The sequence below is a fragment of the Rhincodon typus genome, chromosome 43 (genome assembly GCF_021869965.1).
Source record: "Rhincodon typus isolate 14 chromosome 43, sRhiTyp1.1, whole genome shotgun sequence".
Taxonomy (NCBI): domain Eukaryota; kingdom Metazoa; phylum Chordata; class Chondrichthyes; order Orectolobiformes; family Rhincodontidae; genus Rhincodon; species Rhincodon typus.
In genome coordinates, this window is record NC_063374.1 from 11,506,191 (window position 1) to 11,509,377 (window position 3,187).

Here is a 3,187-nt window from a genome sequence, read left to right on the forward strand (position 1 = left end):
TCTGTACAGAGCTCCCCTCACACTGCAGTCCTTTCCCCCTCTCTGTACAGACCTCCTCTCACACTGTAGTCCCTTACCCCCTCTGTACAGAGTTCCCCTCACAATGCAGTCCCTTCCCCCCTCTGTACAGAGCTCCTCTCACACTGTAGCTCCTTACCCCCTCTGTACAGAGCGCTCCTTGTGCTTCAGGCCCTTAGGGCTACAATGCAGGTATTCCCAAGGTTGGTACTGTGTTATTATTGGTTGTAACTGGAGTTTTCCTGCTCCATCTCCCCAACCTCACTGTTCCAGTTTAACCCTCACTGCAACTTAAATCCAGCCTCACTGATTCCAGATTGAGCATGGCTCTTTGTCATCGGCGTGTGTCTGTGCGCGTGTGTGTCGCACGTGTGAGCAATGCTGCCACTGGGAGCTGAAATATCGGATCCATAATTGTTCTTGTTGAGTTGCCCACATCTCAGCCGCAGGTACTGTCCCCTCCACGTGTCAGGGGATTAAGAGAATGGTGGTAATGGGGTCAGCGGGGTTAACAAAACATGTTGAGATGGTCAGTGTCTCTGGATGGTCAGTCCCTGTGCCTAACCAGGGGCCAGTTCCACTTCTGTGGAGTTTCTGATTGAAAGAAGATGTATTGGTGGTGTATGGAACAGCATTTTTGAGAGTGTGTACATGTGAGACAAGAGTTAATGTTCCTTATCTCCTCAGACCTGCTGCTGAGGGGTGTAGCATGTAAAGGGTGGTCAGCAGAGGAATCTCAATGGTCACGGTTTTGGCTCAGTGTATCCAGCCTGGTCACTGTCCCTGGACAGTCAGTGTCCCTGGCCGGTCAGCGTGTTGTGACGGTCAGTGTCCCTGGACGGTCAGCGTGTTGTGACGGTCAGTGTCCCTGGACGGTCCGCGTGTTGTGACGGTCAGTGTGATTTGTGTGGCACTCTATCCTAGAACCTACACTGTAGACACGGTTTCCTTTTGAGATTAAATTCTGTGTCTGTGTGACTGATTCTGCCTTTGGGTTTGCTGACCCTCCCCTCTTGTACAAATGATCTTTTATTAAATTGTTACGGTTTTGTGTCTGACAATCGATGTGAGGTGGGAATTGGGGACTGTTGGCTGGCATGGATCACTTGAGGCACTGCTCGGACCAAGATTAATTTACATCTCCATCCAGGGAATGCGGCTGTTTCTAATTCTATTGTTTTATCTCCCTGTAGATTTATCCTTGGTTGCTTGCTCAGTTTCAGCAGGGTGGTGGGAAGGATCAGCATGAGGTCTCTCTACTCTATCCTGATTTCAGTGGTTCCCCACGTCCTATGGGTTGAGAGAGAGCTTCCTCAGGGAGTCGAAAGCACCAGGGCCCCCATGCAAGATCTCCATCGTTTAGGCTAAAATGTTAAAAGCCAGCCTTTTATTTTGTTGTAACTATGATGAGGGGCCCTATAGGGGGAATAAACGGCTTCAGCAAGGAAAACAGCAATTTCTAAAACTAACATATTATCACAGAACATTAAAATGCTTTCAACTGTCTACACTGAGTTTGTTTCGTCTGTCATAGAGTCATAGAGTCATACAGCATGGAAACAGACCCTTCAATCCAACCAGTCCATGCCGAACATACTCCAAACTAAAATATTCCCACCTGCTTGCTCCTGGCCCATATCCCTCCAAACCTTTCTTATTCATGTATCTATCCAAATATCTTTTAAATGTTGTAATTGTACCCACATCCACCACTTCCTCAGGAAATTCATTCCACACGCGAACCACCCTCTGTGTAAGAAAAAAAACACCCCTCATGTCTTTTTTAAATCTTTCCCCTCTGCCCCCAGTCTTGAAATCCCCCAGTGGGATATCTGTCTGTGTGCCTGAGTGCAGCATCAGTGTGTCTTGGCATGGTTCTGGGCACGGTACCTGTGCGTCTGGGTGTGGTGCCTATAATCAAAAATAAAGAAAGATAAAAAGATGTGGTCTTTCCAACACTGGCGGACTAAATGGCTTCTTTCAGATCTCTGCTCTTTGTGATAGGAGAGAAGATGGGCTGAGTGGCCTCCATGCCCTGGAACACTTGCAAAAATGTGCTGCACCAATAGGTGGTGTTATTGAGCCAGCTGGGCCTCTGTGCTCAGCTGCGCCACCCAGTGGGTCTTGGTGATTTCTCACCCATTGCCAAGATGAGGCCGTTCAGCCCCTTCAAACCCATCCACCATTTAGAACAAACAACAGTATAAAATAGGAACAGGCCCTTTGGCCCACCATGTCATTGCCGACCATGGTGCTATTCTTAACTAATCCCATCTGCCTGCACATCGTCTGTATCTCTCTATTCCTTACCTGTTCATGTGTTTGTCCAAATTACTTTTAAACATTGCTATCATATCTGCTTCTACCATCTCACCCAACAGCACATCCCAGGCACCTACAAACTTCTGTGTAAAAAAAAAAAAAATGCGCCTCGCACATCTTTAAACTTACCTTTCACCTTAAACCGATCCTCCTCGTATTGGACATTTCCACCCTATCCACTCCTCTCATAATTTTATATACGGCCGGTTCTGATATAATGTGATAGTTCTGTTCTTGTGCGATCTTACGTTATAAGAAAATTATGCAATAACCACGAAATTTAAACTGATGGGGAGGGAATCGCATTATAGCCCATACAGGTAGGGAAAGTTCATATTGTATAAATAGCGTTCTATAATTCTTCAGTTGCATTAAAACCAATTTGCGTTGAAGAAACACGCGTTACATCAGAACTGACTGTACTTCTATCAGGTCATCCTCAGTCTCTGATGCTTTAGTAGAAACAATTCAAGTTAATCCAATCTCTCCTTTATAGCTAATACATTACAATCCAGGAAACATCCTGATAAACCTCTTGTACATTCTGTCCAAAGCCTCCACATCCTTCCTATGTGTGGTGACCAAAACTGCACACAACACTTCCAAATGTGGCCTAGATATAGTTTTGTACAGCTGCAACATTACTTGCCAACTTTTATACTCAATTGATTGACCAATGAAGGACAGTTTGCCATACGCCTTCTTTACCACCTTATCCACTTGTATTGCCACTTTCAGGGAGCTATGGCCTTGCACCCCAAGATCCCTCTGCATATCAATGCTCCTCAGGGTCCTGCCTTTTGCTGTATACTTTCCTCTTGCATTTGACTTTCCAAAATGCATCACC